The sequence below is a fragment of the Colobus angolensis genome, unplaced genomic scaffold (assembly GCF_000951035.1).
Source record: "Colobus angolensis palliatus isolate OR3802 unplaced genomic scaffold, Cang.pa_1.0 Scaffold76, whole genome shotgun sequence".
Taxonomy (NCBI): Eukaryota; Metazoa; Chordata; class Mammalia; order Primates; family Cercopithecidae; genus Colobus; species Colobus angolensis.
The window spans coordinates 3,956,122-3,975,440 of NW_012121376.1; the positions used below are offsets into that span (position 1 = coordinate 3,956,122).

General features: G+C 51.6%; 1 long non-coding RNA gene across 1 annotated transcript; it reads left to right on the plus strand.

Moving 5' to 3' along the window:
* The first annotated feature begins 389 nt into the window (after nucleotides 1-389).
* LOC105501901 lies at nucleotides 390-11,885 on the plus strand. The gene is made up of 4 exons (XR_001000254.1): nucleotides 390-516; nucleotides 905-1,037; nucleotides 11,441-11,523; nucleotides 11,613-11,885. It is a non-coding gene; the product is annotated as an uncharacterized LOC105501901 (long non-coding RNA).
* Nucleotides 11,886-19,319: the final 7,434 nt, after the last annotated feature.

Genomic DNA, 19,319 nt, shown 5'->3' on the forward strand with positions numbered 1-19,319 from the left:
GCTGAGGAGAGAGGGCTCAGGGGAGAGGTCTTCCTTTCACCACTGCCTCAGAGAAACCTCAAAACCTCATGGCTTTGAACCCCAGAATTCTCAGGTCTTCTGCAAAAATGCAGAGATGCTGGTGTCAGAAATCAGCCTGGAGTCCCAGGAGCAGCATCTCACATCTTTATGGCAACACAAAACAAAGCAACACAAAAACAGCAAATGCAAATACATCTTCTTCAGGATAGGCCTTAACTGAATGAGCAGGAAGGGGCATGTTCCTTAAACCGGTGGTTCTCAAAAGGTGGCATCTGGACCAGCAGCAGCAGCGCCACCTGGGTACAGACCAGAGGATTCCAGATCCCTGAAGGCTCCAAGGAGAAGGAACACAGTGATATCACAGAGTCATTGTGGGGGAGGAGGTGGGCCAGCCAGGGCAGGCAGGGACAGCCTCTCTGATGAGGAGGCCACTGGGCTGAGACCAGTGAATGAGCAGGAGCCAGCCACGTGGTGAGCCAGAAGAGCGCATCCCGGGCAGTGGCTCCAGCATGTGCAAAGGTCCTGGGGCTGGACAGTTCTTGTGGGTACTCGAGGTACAGGATGAGCACCTGAGTGCATGAAGCTTGTGTGGAGAGTGTCAGCTCCCAGCGTGGCTGCAGGAGGGAGTTGTTAATGAGTAGTGAGTTTCAGCTCTGCAGGATGAACAGACTTTGTGTGTTAGAAATACACATTCTCAGGCCCACCCCGGCCCTGTCACAGACCCTCCAGGGAACCCTCATGCAAGCTGAAGTCTGAGATTGGCTGCTCTCAACAACCAGGTGTGTCCCTAGGCCCCTCTGGGTGAATCTCAGATGTAGCTTGGGGAGAGTGAACACAGAGGCTGACCCCTGGCAAACCCTTCCCTCTGATACTCAGCGTTCAGTTCCATGAAATGGGCTCCCTAAGTCCAACCTCACAGACCCTGTAGGAAAGAGCAGATGGAATCTCCGAGGGCACCAGCTATACACGGTGATGGAAGGACCAATGCGTGCTCTCAATGCCACTGCAGACCACAGGCCAGTGCCCTCCACGAGCCTGACCTTCACGCCTCAATCATCGCTCCTTCTCTGTCCAACACGGGCCCTTCTTTCTGTCCTCTTCTTTCTTTAGGCCTTTCTCTGTCCCCCACGGCTGGCCTCACCCCATCCTGGGCTCTGTGGAACTGGTGCACGGCTCTGCGAGGGGGTGAACCTTGGCGCTGCCCCTTTTCTGACTGAGGAAGCTGCTTGGCCTTTCTGTGTCTCAGCTGATCTCTAAAATGGGAGTGAAAATCTCTAAACTCATTGGCCCCAGTGAGAATTAGAGAGGACGCAGCACCCTGCTATATGCCTGGCATGGTCGCCGTTCGCCAACAGTGCCTATCAGTTATTATCAACCAGTCATGCTCTGAAACCCTCCACCCACCGAAACGTGTGAGATCTCTGCGACACCCCCATCCTAGAGCTCCTTACGACCTCACTGGTTGAACCCATGGGTTCCTCCGTTTCTTAGATATCACCATTTTTCTTTCATGCGTGATTGTCTAGAATCAGGTACCCATAAACAGAAGCATCTGCTCCGGAGCATCCTCTACTCTAATTTCTAGGCATCTCCCATTTGTGGTTTCCCATGAGAAACGAGCTTGCAGCTGTGGGCAGCCTCCCTGGGCTGTCTTCTTCCTGCTCATGTGGGATCAGGCTCAGAGCTGGAGGTCACTGCCTGCAGGGCTCCCCGGGAGAAGCACTGCCCAGGATGCTCTGGGGTGATGAAAAGTTCTAGATTGGGCCATCCAGGGTTCCAGTCAGCAGCCATTAGCCACGCGTGGCTGTGTTCTTGAAGGGTGGCTCAGAAGCCAGAGAGGTGCATTTTTATTTTATGTAATCTGAATTGAACTGTAGACAGACACCTGTGGTTAGCAGCTTCCGAGGGGGACTGCAGCCCTGGGGAGCATCCCGCTGCTTCCAGGCTGCGCTCCCTGAGCCCCAAAGGTTCCATCAGGTGCTTTCAGGGTTGCACCTTAGAGACAGAAAGCAGGAAAGGTCGGTTGGCAGGGCTTTGCAGCCCCACCTTATACAGAGCACATGTGCTCTCATCCACGCACCACGCTGTTTGAAGAAAGCTTAGGAAAGGAATGATGAGACCCCTGACTCCAGTCAAACCTTTGCTGAACACATGAGGAAACAGAGACGGTCATGAAATGGAAGAACTCACACAGCCACCCCTCCTTCAGTGGGGAAAACAAGCCTGGGAACATGCTCAAGCCGCTTTGGAGTGGGGAGTGGGAAGATGGCGACAAGCGGTTCCTTGTGGACCCCGGTCCCTGACCCCACGAAGCGGGGACCCCAAGGGCAGTGAGGGACAGAGTGGGTTTGTACCGGGCACTGAGACCCCAAGCTCCCTCTCTCTGGCCATGGCTGTGGGAGTCCCCAAAGTGGAAGTGGAAGAGGGAAACTGAAGAAAACAAAATGGTCCTGCTTGAGAGAGGGAGCATGGGCTGCTTTCTCCTCCCCCACCAGCTGGTCCAGTGAGCCTCACCTGTTCGCACGCTGCTAATAAAGACAGACCCGAGAATGGGGAATTTATAAAGGTAAGAGGTTTAATGGATTCACAGTTTCACATGGCTGGGGAGGCCTCACACTCATGGCAGAAGACGAAGGAGAGGCAAAGGCAGGTCTTACGTGGCAGCAGGCAGGAGAGCTTGTGTCAGGGAATTCCCATTTATAAAACCATGAGATCACGTGAGACTTACTGACGACCATGAGAACAGCATGGGGGAAACTGCCCCCATGATTCAATGATCTCCACTTGGCCCTGCCCTTGATTATTACGATTCGAGGTGAAATTTGGGTGGGGACACAGCCAAACCATAGCAGAGCCTTTGAGAGGTGTCCAGGCTGCCACCCCAGCTGAATGTATCAGCAGGACAGGAAGGGGGCTGGAGAGGGCTGTAACTTTCTTGCTCTGTGATCCAAGCTGAGACACAAATGCTCGTTGAAAGGGACTGGGGTCAAACAAGCCTGGGTTCAAATCCCGTCCAACCCTTGCTTGTTCTGTGACCTTGGAAGTCAGTTCCCTTCTCTGAGCTTCCATTGTCTAATCTGTAAAATGGGGACAAAATGTAAAATGGAAAACTACAAACCAGGAAGTTGGAAGTCATACGCTTTCTGATTTCAAAAGTTACTAGAAAACAGTGACAATCAAAACACTGTGGTCCTGACATACAGACAGACAGACCAATGGGACAGAACACTGAGCCCAGAAAGAAGCCCTTTGACTTCTTTGACATTCAAGCATCTTGAGCCAAGACCCTTCAATGGGGAAAGGGCAGTCTCTTCAACAAATGGTATTTGGAAAACTGAATACCACACGCAGAAGAATGAAGTTGAGCCCTTATCTTACACCAGATACAAAAAATTAACTCAAAATGGACCAAAGGCATTGCCATAAGAACTAAATGTAAAAATTAAACTATAAAACTCTTAGAACAAAACAGCGGGGGAAAGCTTCACGATGTTGGACTTGGCAGTGACTTCTTGGACATGACACCCAATGAACAGGCAAGAAAACAAAAAACAAATCCATGCAAACACATGTGCACAAATATCCACAGAGCACTATTCCTAACCGCCAAATGCTGAGAGCAGTGAAAATGCTCACTGACAGGAGAATGGATGAACAAAACATGGTCCACCCATACAGTGGAGTATTATTCAGCCTTAAAAAGGAAGGAAATTCTGACACCTGCTATGGTATGAGTGAGCCTTGAGGATATGGTGTCGAGTGAAACAAACCACTCATAAAAGGACAAACATTGTATAATTCTGCGGACATGACTGGCCTAATGTCGGCAAATTCTCAGAGATAGAAAATAGCGGTGGTGGGGTCTGCCCAGGGTTACGGGGACGGGGGTGGTGTTTAACAGGGACCTTCCTGAGCTATTTCCTGACAGCAGCTGGGAGCCTTTTGAACAGCCTGCAGGGGGATTCTGGAACAATCTAAACTGCCCATGACAGTTCCAGGGGCAGGGCTGACTTTAAACTCTAGCAGGAAGTGCAGTGCGAGGCCAGCTCACCCACTTCAGTGTCTCTTTCCTTTGCGTCGTTTAGACCCCAACAACACCCCCAAGTCCTGTCTCCCCTGGAAGGAGGAGAGGCCGGTGGGAGGCAAGAAGCCTTGTTGAGCATCTACTGCAGGCTCGGCCCTGGGGCTGTGGCTGGGAGCTGGACAGGCCGGGTCCTTGTCCTCCTGGGGCCTGCTTTCTAGTGGGGAGAGAGATGGAGACAGAGGAAACAAAACACAGACCAGAGGATTTCAGAGGGTCTGAGGGCTCCGAGGAGAAGGAACACGATGATGTCACAGAGTCACTGTGGGGGAGGGGACGGCCAGCCAGGGCAGGCAGGGGCGGCCTCTCTGATGAGAAAGAGGCCACTGGGCTGAGACCAATGAAAGAGAAAGAGCCAGCCATGTGGTGACATGGTGAGCTGGGAGCGAGCATCCCAGGCAGTGCAACCAGCACTTGCAAAGGCCCTGGGGTTGGACAGTTCTTGGCGGAGTCTGAGGTACAGGATGATCCCTGGATGAGCGCCTGAGTGCCTGAAGCATGGGTGGAGAGGGTCAGCTCCCAATGTGGCTGCTGGAGGGAGTCGTTTAATGAGTACTGAGTATCAGTTCTGCAGGATGGAAACAGTTTTGAAATTGGACAGAGGCGATGGTGATCCACTAATGTGAGTGGACCCAATGCCACTGAAATGTTCACTTTAAAAAAGTTAAAATGGCAAGGTTTACATTAAGTATACGTTGCCACAATAAAAGGAAAAGGAAAAAATATAATAACTGTATGAAGTTGAGATGAAATGATGCAACTAATAATTTAGTTTGATTAGCAAAGAGTAGGCACTCACATGTTTAAATATAACCATCATTATGATGGTACCCTGTCAGTGCTGGGGGATGATTTATGAGGGAGGTTGAAGACGAGGAGGAAGAGGAGACAAAGGGAATCAGCTTCTATTATCCACAGCAGAATGCCTCTGGAGTTGTTTGAAGTAGAAAGGTAGTCTATGTGATCCCATTTATATTGTAACATTGATTGACCAGGTCTTTAAAATGACAGAGTACTAGGTAGACCCAACTCAGCCTGTCCTAGTAATCATGACTCCTTGAGTATTTGTGAGACTTCTGGTACGTTCTCTACAGTCTCAACATTGGAACTGACTGAACCATGTGTTACACATTAAATCCAGGGTCTAGGACACCTCCCAGGCCACCTCCGTCACTTCACAAGAGCCAGGTCATCTTCTTAGTGCTTGTGAGCATCCCTTCATACTCGATCCTTCCCACACACCTGCCAAAGGGAAGGAGGCAGGGACCACCTACGGACACCAAGAAAGAGGCAGCATGGTCCTCCTGCCCTGGAGGACGTTACCATCCGGAACACCCCGCCCTGAAAGTAAGATCACCTACCATCTGGGCTTCTGTCTCACACGGGGCAGAGCCTCTCAGTGGCCAACTGTTTTTAATAAGGGTCTGCCAATTCTGATGGTACTGCACAGACATGGGGAAGGGGAGAGAGGAGACAGGACTTTGTGCATGAGCTGTTCATCCCTCCAACAGCAGTGCCAGTGTCATGGCTGACAGGCAAAATTCCTACAGACGCCTTCTCTTAGAAACTCACTTCCCCTGGAACCAGACACAGGCTTCTCTAGGAAACAGCTCACTACCTGACACAATCCCCAACCCCCCTCTGTCTTCTTTTCCCTTTTGCCTGGGAGAGTGTTTTGGGCCACTGCCGAGAGAGAGAGAGAGAGACCTTAGGCTGTGCACTGAGTATAGCATCTATGTTTACTAAGGAACCAAGAGTCCCTCTCTTGAAAAAGAAAGAGAACAGGATTTTTGTTTTTTCTTTCCTGTGAAAGCCATTGCTGTGGCTCGGGCCATCAGAAGCATCCTAGGTTTATCTAAAGCCCCCGGAGGGCCTGCATAGCCCACTTTGCTTCTCCATGGCTTAAGGGGACTCCTCAGGCATGCTGGGCTTTTCCTCTGACCTGAAAAAAACCCCTGCTGTCCATGCAGATCTGAACTGTCACCCAATCCCCCGTCTGCTGAGACCCCCTAATAGGATATCTGGCAGTGAGAGACGGCATCCGATCTTATCAGTTTCTTCTCTGGCAAGCCTGGCTCCACCAAAATAACTTTTATCTGGAAATAAAATAATGCAATGAATGTCCTGACTGTCTGATACCCTCTCGAGTGATCTCATCTCTGATGATTTCATGGGGGGCCCCCTGTCTGCTAATTGCCCAGAGCATTTATTAAGTCAAAGGCATTTGGTTGGGAAGCAAAGCTGGTGAGTGCACAAGGATCTTATGCAATGAAATGAACACACAGCACGGTTTGTTGTCGTTGTTGTTGTTGTTGTTGTTGTTGGTTTGTTTTCTCTTTCTCTGTTTGGATCTAAAATGGCTCCTTTCCCCACTCCCCGCCCCTTCCCGGGGCAGGAAAAGTGCATGCCCCTCGCAAGCGTCCTGACTGCATTTACGTCACCTAGGAATTTTCTTTTTCTGGCTTACTCTCTGGCATCACCCGGCCGAGAGGCTCCAGGAAAATCGTAAACCCTGTTGAATGGCACCACAGTAACGGCCAGTCCCATCGGAACACGCTTGTGCTTTTTGTCTTGTAATGTCAGAATGAACTTGGCCGGGAACCTGAAGCTGCCAGCTGTGTGCCAGTTTGGCTTTCCGTGTTTCTGAGTGGGGGTGGGCTGCAAAGCGGGGAGGGCTGAGGAGGCCCCAGCAAGCTCGCTCCGGGTCCTTGGGGGGCTCAAATCAGGCTGCCTGGCATGGGATTGCCTCGATGGCTCCGAGAGCCCATCCTGAACCTTCTTATACTCAGGTAGGGCTGGTGCAGTGCACACAGGAAGCCCTGGATGCAGATGAACTCGGTCAGCCTGCCTCTGCCAGGAATAGCTGTGTGACCTTTAGGGAAGCAGTTCGTCTCTCTGGGTTTCAGTTTCCTCGTCTGTAAAACGAGGAGAGACTGGAATGGGTTAGGAGTTTTCAGCACATCTCATCCTGGGACCTTATTTTCCAAGGAAACCTTCCCAAGATGTGTCACGTGTAAAACAGAGAACAGCTGAGATCTTCTGTTTGAAGCAGGAGGTTGGTAGGTCAGTCCCATCTGCTAAGTACTCCTGCCTTCTTTTCCAGGAAGATTCTGGGGGTCAGACCACCAAATGCTCTCTGAGGGGAATTTCAAACTTGTGCTTCTGTGTTCTATGATTTGCCAAAACCAGCTTCATTCAGTCAGTCAATCTGTATCTATTGATCGACCTATATCAAGCTTGTCCAACCCAAGGCTCTGGGGCCACATGTGGAAGGAGAGCTTTGAATGTGGCCCAACAGAAATTCCTAAACTTTCTTAAAACATTGTGACTTTTTTCCTCATTTGCTTCTTTTTAGCTCATCAGCTATGGTGGGTGTTAGTGGATTTTACGTATGGCCCAGGACAGTTCTTCTCTTTTCAATGTGGCCCAGCCAGGGAAGCCAAAAGAGGACGCCCCTGATGTGTATCTCCTACCTAGATATCAACTAGGTTTGCCCTTAGTTATTGCCCAACTTCAACATGTCTGAGAGTCCCCTGGAGAACTGTTCAAACACGGACTTCCGGGCCCCACCCCTGCAGTTTCTGATGGATTGGGGTCTGGGTTGTGGATTTCTAGCAAGCTCCCAGATGAGGCTGATGCCGTGGTTCCAGCTCACCCCCTGGGGATCCCCAAATCCTCTTCCACATTGGCTCACAGAGAGGGTTTCCTCACCTTGATTTTAGACATTTTAGCAGAAACCAAAGTGTGAAGGACAAGAACGGTGCTATTTCCCACACGCACAGAAAGGAATAGTCAGAAGCGATTGTGTCCAGTTTTGAAGCCTCTGCGCTGCCCTTTGGGGGACCAACAGCATTGTGTCATGGGATACTTGCATTTACTAAACTAATTTTTTCTCTTACAATTAGGGCATAAAAGTCTGACTAGTTGTAGTTAATCGGATGAGGGTTCACACACCCTACAGCCCAGTCCCACCCCATGCTGGGTGAGCAGCTAGCGGAATTCTCACACATCCGTAAGGGACATGTGCCACCACGTCCCTCATGGTGTCATTTATGGTGGTGAGAGCTGAGGAGCCCACCACTGGGACAGCGGACAGTACAGCACGGGGGCGCCCCCATGGAGTCAGGGGTGCCAGCTAGGGACAGTGCATATGGACCCAATACAGTGGGTGGGTCTTACTAATTTGCTCAGGGGTAGGGTGCAGAGGGGAGAAAAACAGAATGAAATATTTAACACAAGACCGTTTGTGCAAATTATTTCCACACTAAGAACACACTTTAGACCCGTTGGAACCGTCGCCCACATAGTGAGAAGGAATGAGAGCAGGAAACCCTCAGGAAGGGGACTGGAGAAATAAAACGAGAGAGGGGCTCCCTCGGACCAGTGATGAAAATGGTGCACCAGCAGCCAAGGGCTGAGATTTGTTGACTGTCTGCACCTGAGTTAAGAAATCAACACAGAGGGGGGACGGGGGAGGGATTGCATTGGGAGTTATACCTGATATAAATGACGAATTGATGGGTGCTGACGAGTTGATGGGTGCAGCACACCAACATGGCACAAGTATACATAGGTAACAAACCTGCACGTTATGCACATGTACCCTAGAACTTAAAGTATAATAAAAAAATAAAAATAAAATAAATAAAATAAATTTAAAAAAAAGAAATCAACACAGAAAAAGTGAAAAACTGAAAATGTGGGTCTTGGGCATCCACAGACAGCTCTAAGGACTTTCCCTCCAGCCTCTTTACCTTTGTTAACCTCACATCATCCGTTCTCATCACAGCAGGACAACTAAGCCCTGACTCCGTCCTGGTGCCCGCCCTCCCTGTGTGTCCACAGTGGCTGGGGAACTTGGGGGCATGGCCGGTGGAAAATCAGAGAAAAGAATGACTCATCCAGGTTCCTTTTTCCTTTGTTCTCTTTCCCCTCATGATCAGGGATGACTGTGGCTAATTTCCTTTGTGCGGTTTTAGAGAAAAGTGGGTTTGTAGTGAACTCATGGTTCATGAACCTGGCTACATCAGTTTCAATCAAGGCACTTGTTTAAAAAACCAATAAAACCACTAAATTCCCAGGGTCCACTCCATATCAGATTCTCTGGGACTGGGATTAAAGAATCTGCAGTTGTGTGGTGTTTTTTTTTTTCTTTTTCTTTTTTAAATGGTTCCTTAAGTTTTTCAGGTGTTGAGGAGAAAACCCAAGTGGGAACTGGGCTTGTGCCCCCAACCTGTATACTCTGCAGGTGCTGATGGGGCTCCCCTGCGCCCCCTGGTGGTGAGGACAAGGGGCACGCCGCCCTCCCGGAAGAGAGAACCCAGCCCGGGGTCAGGTAGGAGACCCCCACAGAAGCCATGTCTGCCATCCTACCAGATGGGTGGGGCGGAACCACCGCTCCACTGCAAGAATATTCCAGCCCTTGCTTTTTTATCCCGCCCTGTATTTCACTGCCACAGGCATTATCTCCTTCAATCTCATTTGTCTTCCACAGGTGCCTTTCCAGAGTCCCAAGGATTGATTTTTATGGTGGAATTAAAGCCCCGTGTCAAGACATCAGGGAGATGTTTTGTGGGAGACACTTTTTCTCCCTTTCCCTCACATCTGTTCAAGCCTGTGCTCAGGCCAACTTCCCTGATCCGACATCACTGCGCAGAGGCCTCCCTGGTGAGGCCTAAGAAACAGGACAGTGATTGTGCCGACATCTTGGCTAACGGGAAGGCACCAGTGCTGCTGCATGGGAGACAGGCTTCTAAACGTCTTGTCCTGGAGGCTAGATCACTACTACATTGTTTGTTATGTCCAAAAAAATGCAGAGACTACACATGAGCCAGGGCAGTGCTGGGGGCAGGTATCCACCCGTGGGTGAGCAGATATGGCCCTGCCCTCCGGAAGCTTAGAGTCTACTGGGAACTGGTCAAACAACCACACAAACAGATCATTAGAATTGGAGGGTCTGATGAAGTTTAACCTGAGACCTGAAGGTGAGGCCACAGCGAGAGCTGGGAAAAGAGCACTCGGGAGGGAACAGCATGTGCGAAGACCGTGTGGCAGGCCTTCAAGTGGAGTGTGGCTGCAGCAGAGGCTGGAGAGGGAGGCGGGGCCAGGCCAGCATGGCTCAGAGACCACAGGGAGGACCCGAGATCTGCTCTGGGAGCCCCAGTGTCATTGGTGGAGATTCAGTGGGGAGTGGCGTAATTCCATTTGTATTATTCTTTTTCCTGATCTAATAAATGCATGTGGTTAAGAAAGATCAAATAATCCTCAACAGCCTTTCCTGGAAAACACACTGTCGATGGGAATGTAAATTCGTGCAGCCGCTGTGGAAAGCAGTTTGGAGATTTCTCAGAGAACTTAGAACCCCCATGTGTCCCAGCAATTCCATCACTGGGTATAGACAGAAAGGAACAGACACACATGCATGTGTCTGTTCATCGTGGCACTGTTCGCAATAACAAAGATGTGGAATCAACCCAAATGCCTATGGACGGTAGACTAAAGAAAATGTGGTATAAACACATCATGGAATACTATGCCGCCAGAAAAAGAATGAGATCATGTCCTTTGCTGCAACATGGATGCAGCTGGAGGCCATTAGCCTAAGCAAATTAACACGGGAACAGAAAAGTAAATACAGCGTGTTCTCACTTATAAGTGGGAGCTAAATAATGAGAACACATGGACCCATAGAGGGGAACAACAGACACTGGGCCTACCAAAGGGTGGAGGGTAGGAGGAGGGTGAGCACGGACACACTGCCTGGCAGGTACTATGCTGATTACATGGGTGATGGAATAATCGCACACCAGCCCCCTGCGACACGCATTTTACCCACATAACAAACCTAAACACGCACCCTCTGAACCTAAAAGTTGGGAAGAAAATGAAAACACCAGCTTCCTGCGTTATTCCTCCCCGTGCCCAGTGCCACTCTCCAGAGCAACTATTTTGGGTTTTTCTGTTTTTGTCTGTTCGTCCTCAGCTCTGTGTTTTCACTCTCCTCATTATAGTAGAGAACATTCGTCGTCATTAAATGAATGAATGAATGGACTCCCACCCAAAACCCACCTGGGCAAGCTCAGGAAGAACGTCTGGAGGCTTGGAAGCCTCGGGGTAGCCAGCAGTCTCCCTGCTGAGCCGTTCCAAGCACTGTCCATGGGCTGTGGGAAAGGGCATCTGCTGTATAAGTAGGAGTGCTGCCACCTCTTGGGGGCTGAATGCCAGAGGGGCAGAGGGAGCTGTGGGTCCCATGGGGGCTGGTGTCTGAAGCCCATGCCCATGCTGGGGCAGGTGGGCTGTGCCAGGTGAGGTGGTTCAGGTTCTACCCTCTCTTTGCAGGGCTTGAGTCTGGGGCAGCCTGGCTACCCAGAGGTGGCAGATGACACGAAGAAATAACCATGTAAGTGCTGGCTGTGTAGGAGGTAAGGGGAAAGGAGATGGGGGTCGGGGAGGACGGGGGCTCAGAGGGGGGAGGGAATGGGAGAGCAAACATCATGGCTTCATCATCCAGAGCAGCATTGGGAAGGATGAACGCCAGCTGTGTTCCAGGAACTTCCACTGTTCTCACACACCCAGGTGAGTGGTGTTCAGGTGGGTAGCACCCAGGTGAGCGGCATCCCAGTCAGTGGCATCAGGTGAGTGACACCTAGGTGAGTGACATTCAGGTGAGTGGCATCTGTGTGAGTGGCATCTGTATGAGTGGCATCATCCAGGTGAGCAGCTTCTGGGTGAGTGGCATTCAGGTGAGTGGCATCATCCAGGTGACACCTGGGTGAGTGGCATCATCCAGGTAAGTGGCACTCAGGTGAGTAGCATTCAGGTCAGTGACACCCAGGTGAGTGGCATCCACGTGACTAGCATTGTCCAGGTGCATGACACCTAGGTGAGTGGCACCCAGTTGAGTTGTGCCCAAGTGAGTAACATCCAGGTGAGTGTTCAGGTGGTGGCGCCCAGGTAAGTGGTGGCCAGGTGGTGGCACCCAGGTGAGTGGTGCCCAGGTGAGTAACAGCCAGGCGAATGGTGCCCAGGTGAGTGGCATCACCTAGGTGAGTGGTGCCCAGATGAGTAACAGCCAGGCAAATGGTGCCCAGGTGAGTGGCATCACCTAGGTGAGTGGTGCCCAGGTAACAGCCAGGCGAATGGTACCCAGGTGAGTGGCATCACCTAGGTGAGTGGTGCCCAGATGAGTAACAGCCAGGCGAATGGTGCCCAGGTGAGTGGCATCACCTAGGTGAGTGGTGTCCTGGTGAGCGGTGTCCAGGTGGGTGGCATCGTCAAAGTGACAATAACAATTATTGGGCTCACTGTGGACCGGTACTATGCCAAGCTTGACATCACTGAACTCAATTCGTCCTGGCCAGGAGCTTATGGGCCGTCCCTAGATCAGAATCCGAGGAGGAAGGAGTTCCACAGGGCAGCCAGCGAGCTGGAGAGCGGCCTCCTCTACCACCGCCAGGCTCCCCAGCCCAGTCCTGGATATCTGCGAAAGAATGAGCGGATCCCCACAGGCAAGGTGGGCTGGAAGGGAGGGCTATTGTTTCCTGGGACAAACGTGTGGGGGGAGCTGTTTCTCCTTTCTCAGTCCTGACTTCCCACAGCTATCCCCAAACACACTCGTTTACACTGAAGCACCAAGACATCAGAACCTTCTGGAATCTTAATATGCAAGGAATCGGTGGAGAAGGCACCAAAGGAGAGAGTCGTCCTTAGGCCAGGCTGGAGAGAAACTCAAGATGGCGGCCTGGCCCTGCAGGGTGGCGGAAGTGGGAGCAGCAGGGACCCGGGCGGAGCGGGGAGGCCTGAAGAGCAGAAGCTTCCTCCCTTCTCAGGTGCGGCTCAGCCTCTGCCGGGCAGCGCTGCGCCCCACTCCCCGCCCCTGCACCTCCTGGCTCAGGAAATGAGCCCCCGGGCGTCTCCCCCTGAAGCTCCCAGCCCGGCCTTCAGGCCCACACAACCTTCAGTGTCTGGGCTCAGCTTGCAGCGGGTCAGGGGCTTGCTTCCGGCAGCCCAGGCCGAACCCCCTCTGCGTGGGGATGAAGGGGTTGAACCGCCTCTGCATGGGGATGAGGAGGCTGAGCCCTCTCTGCGTGGGAATGAGGAGGCTGAGCCCCATCTGCGTGGGGATGAGGAGACTGGGCCCCATCTGCGTGGGGATGAGGAGGCTGACTCCCCTGTTGCTGTTCCCTGTGGCCTGGGGCCCCAGGCTCCCCACCGAGGTTGAGGGCTTCCAGCCCAACAGAGCCTGGAATAGGTTCTGCTGTCCCCAAAGGAGGAAGCCCACAGAAGATGAAAAGGGCTGGGAGATAGGCAGGGGGAGGGGAAGGGAGAAGGCAGAGCAGAAGGGGACGGAGAGGGAGGCACCCTGAGCTCAGATCCTACTCAAAGTTTGCAGACAGCTCACTGCCGTGTACCCTTCCCTGAAAAGCTTTGCAAAGATGAGGGGGTTGGCTGGTTTCAGAGTAGAGGTTTATGAGGAAAGGGTGATAAAGGCTTTAACAGCCACCAGATCCCGGGGTATTCGCCCTTCATGAGCCTGTGTGCTGGGAGGGACAGCGAGTGGACCAGAGGCCCTTTTGTCTCCGGAACACAGGCCCTTGGAAGTCTGGCAGGAAAAGGCACCTCCCAGGAGACCATCTATTCACGTTCATCGGAAATGGCAGCCACTGGCCCAGAGGCTGGGGATGGCGGGTGGAGGGGGAGCAAGGGGCGGGGCAAGGATGAATCATTCATTCATTAATTCATTCAGGCAGCAAATATTTCTTTAGCAGCTACAGTGCATTCCAGGCCCTGGTCTCTATGCAGGAGAGGCCAGTAAAGACCCCGTCCTCAGGAAGCTTCCATTTCAGTGCCGGAGGACCCACAATCCACGAGGCCATGGGCCTGCAGGCGTCAAGTCCTACGAAGAAAACTAAGGCAGGGAAACAGGCTGGAGACTGCGGGTGCTGCGTGATGCTGTTTATGTACAGCCTGAAGGGAGGGAGGGGTGGCCACCACTGGATCCCCAGATCTCTGCGCTCCTGGAGAGACAAGAGCCAGTGCAGAGATGGTGCCGTGGCCAGATGTGCAGGGGGCGTCCAGGGGCAGGCAGGAGGCCGGAGTGGAGGGAGCGAGGGGGAGGGGCAGGTGGGGTTGGCTCAGGGAGGCCCTGGGCACTGTTATGGGCCTCACATTGCACCTGAGTTGGAAGCTGTTGGAGGGTTCGGAGCAGGGCTGCGATGGGACCCAACTCAGGTGTTAAAGAATCACATTGGCTGCTGTGTTAGAACTGACCGGTGGTGGGCCAGGTGCCCGCAGGGTGGTGCGTTCTGGGCTACTGTGATGACCCAGGTGACAGGGTGGCACCAGGGCCTGGACAGAAAGTACAGGAGAAGGTGGTAAGAAATAAATATACAAAGTATGCAAATATGTGTATAGATGTGTATTACATATTAATTACATATAAAATATAATATATGTATGTTAATTATATAAAAAATTATGTGTCATTTGCAGAGAAACTGATTTTGTATTCCCTCCTAGACAGGGATCCTTGGGGGGTACGAGTTTGTCCATCTTGGCCGAGAACGAACAGCCCCTGACCCACAGCAATCCTCTTTCAGTAACTGTTGAAGAAACAAAAGCCATTTCTTAGCAGGAAGCTAAGACCCCAGAGGCTGAAATTTCACCCAGACCCAGGAGAGCCAGAGTCCGGAGAATCCCCCTGGTCTCTGCCCATCAATCCGAAAGTGAGGGTCTTTCTCAGGGTTCCTGGAAGAGCTGGTGGGAAAGTGGTTTATGAGTTTCTGAGTGCCGTCCCTTGCTCTGGGCAATGTCCTCTGAGATAAAAGACTCTTAAAATGTAAAGGACAAGCCACTCAAGCTCTCCTCCTGAAGAAATGGGAACTGTCCCTTCCCCATCCCTGTCCTCCCCTCCTCCCAGGCCCGCTCTGTACCGGTTCCCCACTGTGTGCACCCAGCCTCCTCACAGTGGCCTTCACTGAGCCCCACCCTGGGTTGGGGGCAGCTGGGCCCTGGGAACTCACAGAAGATAAGGCGTTCCCTGCCCTGCTCATCCCAGCCCAGGAGTCTGGCAGACCCACCAAGTGAAACCGTTTTCTGTGCCTTCTGCCTCTGCTTTGGGAACTTAATATGCAGCATGATAAAAGTGACTGTAATAGCAAAACACCCTTTAAAACACCCTTTAAAGATTGCATGTTAAAATACAACAAAAATGCAGACAAGTATGCAAATCACAGGCATGCAGCTTAGTGAATTTTTGTGAAATCATCCCTGCCCTGGAGCCAGCCCCACAGCCCAGAAGCTCCCATGCCCCTCCTGGCTGCCACTCCCACCTCCTGATAACCCTTATCAGGCCCCAGCCAACCAGGGAGGCAGAACTACTATGCATGGTGTGGAATAACAGATTTATTACAGGGACTTAGACCGTCCGCAATTGTGGGAGGAACTGGGCAGGGGCAGGGTTCAGAAGCAAGTTCCTCCCCAGGGAGGCTTCCAGAAACATCAGTGAGTGCAGCTTGCAGGTAAATCCAGAAAGCCGGCTGGCACGTGGGGAATGGGGACAGGAGGCAGTGGAGGGGTCTGCGGGGCACAGCTGCTTCTGTGACTGGTGGTCCCAGGGTCACTGGCGGCCAGTGAGGTTTGCAGTTGGGAAGGAGACAGGGAGAAAAGAACAAGTTGTCACCAATCAGCACCTCCTTGCCTGTCTCTCCCCAGGACAGTCACAAAGACTTTCGGGGATTGTGGCAGCTGCTCCACTTCCAACTTTCAGATCCTGCTCACCCTCCTCTTTCCGCCATCTCCAACCTGGGACCAAGCAGGGGAAAGTGGCTCCAGCCCAGCTTGACCCCCCTGCAGACGGAGACCTGTGCACCTGGTTGTGCGCATTTTAAAGCATCACACAGGGCGTACCCTTCGGTGCCTGGATTCCTTTGCTAAATGTTATATTAGGGAGGCGCACCCTTGCTGTTGTGTGTGGCAAGATTTGTGCATTCTCATTTTTCCATAATATTCCTCTGTATACCTATCCCATAATTCATTGATCCATCCTACTGTTGAAAAGTAGTAAGGAGTGGCTGGTCATTGGCTGTTACAAACAGTGCTGCTTGAATGCTCTTGTGATGGTCCTTTCGTGGACGTGTACACATTTTTCTTGCAATTGTGCCTAAATGTGGAATCTCCAGGTGGGAGGCTGTGCTTGTATTCAGCTTCAGTAGACAGTTCGTGTCCCAAAGGAACTGCACCCCCGATTATGTTTCATGTTGCAAGCCCTTTTTACTCCTCGGATTCAAATGTTGATTCTGTTACTTTCTAGCCATTTGACCTGGAACAATCTAGGTAACCAGGCAGAGCAACAATTTCCTGCTTATCTGTAAAACAGGGATAAGAATAGTGCCTCCCACATGAGTCCCTGTAAGGAAATGCAGTAGTCCAGGAAAATTGCTTAGAGAAGTGACTGTCATGTACAAATGCTCAGCATATTAGCTGTTACTACTATTTTTTGTTTAAAATAATAATCATGACCTTATCAAATTATTTGGAGGCAATCTGATTTTATCTGTAACTTGCATAGGTAAAAGGGCAAAGCCTTGAACCTAAGTCATCTTCGAGTCCTCAGCACTTCACCGAGAGCCTGGCATACAGTAGGAGCGCAGAAAGCTTTGTTGCATGGAATTAAGTGCTCAGGCTGGAGAGTGGATGATCCTTGCTTGGTGCACTCAATCCTTCCAACAGCACAGCTCACACCGCAAGGAGCGTGGCCCATAGACCCATGGGGAAGACTGGGTGCAGGGTCTTAATCCTGACTGCCGTTTGCTGAGGCTCTCAATGTCTCAGGTCCCCCTTAGATAACCTCATTTAATCCTCACAACAACCCTGCAAGGTGGGCTATCGACCCCTGGTTGACGGATGACAAAACCCTCCATCCCTGTCCCCTGTCCCCTGGGTATACCTCCAGCAGGAGTTGGCCCTGAGCTCCGAGTCCAGATCACTGCTCTTGGCTGAAGCGGCCTCTCTACTCACAAAGATGAGCATGGTCCCTGCCCCAAGGAAGCTCATGGTCCTGATGAACATGGTCCCTTCCCCGAGGAAGCTCATGGTCCTGAGGAACATGGTCCCTGCCCTGAGGAAGCTCTGGTCCTGATGAGCATGGTCCCTGCCCCGAGGAAGCTCATGGTCCTGAGGAACATGGTCCCTGCCCCGAGGAAGCTCATGGTCCTGAGGAACATGATCCCTGCCCCGAGGAAGCTCGTGGTCCTGATGAGCATGGTCCCTGCCCTGAGGAAGCTCATGGTCCTGTGGACGGCAGTGTGGAGGGAAAGCTTTGGATTCTGAGCCTGTTAATGCACGATTACATCCCCACTCACTCGAGCAGTGTGAACCCAGCAAGTCACAGGATCATTGGGCGGTGAAAGAAAGAAACACTCACAGAAGCGTCTGTGCTTGGAGAGCTGTGCAGTCCATCATTGTGACTGCTGCTCTCATTGCTGTCACGGCTGTCACCATTGCCATCACTCGAGGACTTCTCTCCAGGCCCAGAAGCCAAGCTGATGCCTGGTTCCTCTGGGTTGGGAGAGGGGCTGGGCATGGACAGGAGGAGGGAGAAGGGACCTGTGCTAGCAGGTGATGCCATCCAAGACATCTGCATCCTAATTCCTGGAACCTGGGATTCCGCTAGATTACACAGCAAAGGGGGATTAAGGTGGCAGGTGGAATGAAGATTGCTAATCAGCTGACCTTAAAGTAGGGAGATGATCCTGAATGAGACAAAAGAGAGAACCGGCCATGGTGTCATGAGATGGACTTACTGCAACTGCTGGCTTTGAAGATTAAGGGACTACTAACCACGGAACGTGGTAGTCTCTAGAAAAGACACTGCCTTGGGGCCACCAGAAAGAACCAGCCCTGTCAACACCCTAATTTTAGCCCAATGAGGCCTGTGCCGGACTTCTGACCTCCAGAGCTGTAAACTAATAAATGTGTGTTGCTTCCGCCACTAGATTTGTGGGAATTTGTCAGGGCAGCCATAAGAAACTGATACTGTCATATTCCCTGCTGTGTCCCCAGGGCCTGGTGCCTAGTAGGCTCACAAAAAGTATCTATTTAATGGACAAGCATCGTGAAGGAAATGCTTTGCTGTGAGCCTACTGTGCACCAGTTTTTTTGACGCTGTTTGAGTTGTCAGATTCAGCAAATAAAAATACAGAATGCCCAGGTACATTTGAATTTTAGATAAATAACACACCACATTTATAAAAGTATGTTTCATGCTATTGTAAAATATCATTTATTATTACCTCAAATTCAAATATACCTGAGTGTCCTTATTTTGTCAGGTAGACCATGCAGTCCCTTCCCAGATAATCCAGCAACCTCTAATCCATAGCCAGAAGGAAGAGCCAAAGTTTGACAGCAGACCCCAAGCCCCTGCTTCCGCCCTGATGCCCCCTGCAACTTCCCAACATGATGGGTGATGAGTCAAACACCTCATTGAAGGGTCCTCCAAGGGACAGGCAGGATACACCACCTCCCGTCAGGTCCCCACATGCTTGGAGGATGCACATTTGAGGGGCATCTTCCTTGAGCTAAAGCTGAGACCATCTGATCTCTGATGAGTCTATGAGGCAAAGCCCTCTCCGCTCCTTCGAGAGGAATGGAAAGGATTCAAGGGGATCCACGGTCAGATAGCGAGGGCCTGGGGCAGGCCTTGGCCGCGGGTGTCTTCCTGCTGAGTCGGCATTTCCCTGAGCAAGGGTCTGAGGAAACCTGCTAAGGAAGCAAGAGGCCAAGGGAAGTCGTTCCTTCGGAGGGTGGGAGCGCTCACAGGAGGGAAAACCACCGGCGTGCAACATGAGACAGAATCTCGCCTTCCTATTTCAGGGAAAATGGTACAAAAATAGGGTCCATGTGGAATTCTGTTTCCCCCACTGTGCTCTGCTGGAGGAGGGGCTGGTCAGTTCCTGAGGTTCAGCGACCCCCTGGCTTGGATGGACTTTCGCAAACACCTCCAGGAAATACCTTATCAAATACGGCCACATACGTGCACCGGCACACAAAAATAACCTCGGAAAAAAGCACCGAGAATGGGATTGAACTTGCTTTGGCAAGGGTCTTTATGTGTATTGTTATTAGTGAAGTCTCCAAACCACCTGAGATTTTTCCGAGGAAATTAAAATGCAAGAGATCAAGGGATTTGCCCAAGGTCACGGCGCACAATAGACGT